The 636-nt window shown below is 28.8% G+C and overlaps 1 non-coding gene across 1 annotated transcript; it reads left to right on the top strand.

Annotated features, from left to right (window-relative positions):
- The first annotated feature begins 301 nt into the window (after positions 1-301).
- On the top strand, positions 302-412 carry LOC142523517 (small nucleolar RNA R71). The gene has a single exon (XR_012814706.1). It is a non-coding gene; the product is annotated as a small nucleolar RNA R71 (small nucleolar RNA).
- The last annotated feature ends 224 nt before the right edge of the window (positions 413-636 follow it).

The raw sequence follows: 636 nt of genomic DNA on the forward strand, positions 1-636 counted from the left end.
TCTTTTTCATTTCTAATGACTCAATTTTTCTTGCTAAAGATGCAAGTTTAGCTTGAATATCTATATATCTTTAAAATTATAGATACCACACCCATTTGTTGAATTATTGTTTTTAGTTGTTGGTGGTTCTATTGTGCCTATATTATCCCAATTTTGAGCATTTTCTGCTAATGAATCCAAATATTCCATAGCTTCATTTGGGTTTTTATCTTCAAAAGTTCCATTACACATGAATTCTATCATTTGCCTATCTTTAGGTATTAGACCTTCATAAAAGTGAGAAACTATTCTCCATGTTTCAAAACCATGATGTGGGCATTTATTAAGTAATTCTTTATATCTATCCCAACATTGATAAAACGTTTCTCCTTGTTTTTGAGAAAAAGTTGTAATTTGTCTTTTAAAAGAGTTTGTTCTATGGGAAGGGAAAATTTTTTTGAGAAATTGTTGTTGCATTTCTTCCCATGATCTTATTGAACTTGATCTTAAATTTTGTAGCCATGTTTTAGCTTTATCTTTTAAAGAAAAAGGGAAAAGCTTTAATCGAACTATATCCATGCTACAATTTTGATCATTATAAGTGTTACAAACTTCCTCAAATTCTCTTAGATGCAAATATGGATTTTCAGAATCTAA

Source organism: Primulina tabacum, chromosome 13, assembly GCF_025594145.1.
Source record: "Primulina tabacum isolate GXHZ01 chromosome 13, ASM2559414v2, whole genome shotgun sequence".
NCBI classification, from domain to species: Eukaryota; Viridiplantae; Streptophyta; class Magnoliopsida; order Lamiales; family Gesneriaceae; genus Primulina; species Primulina tabacum.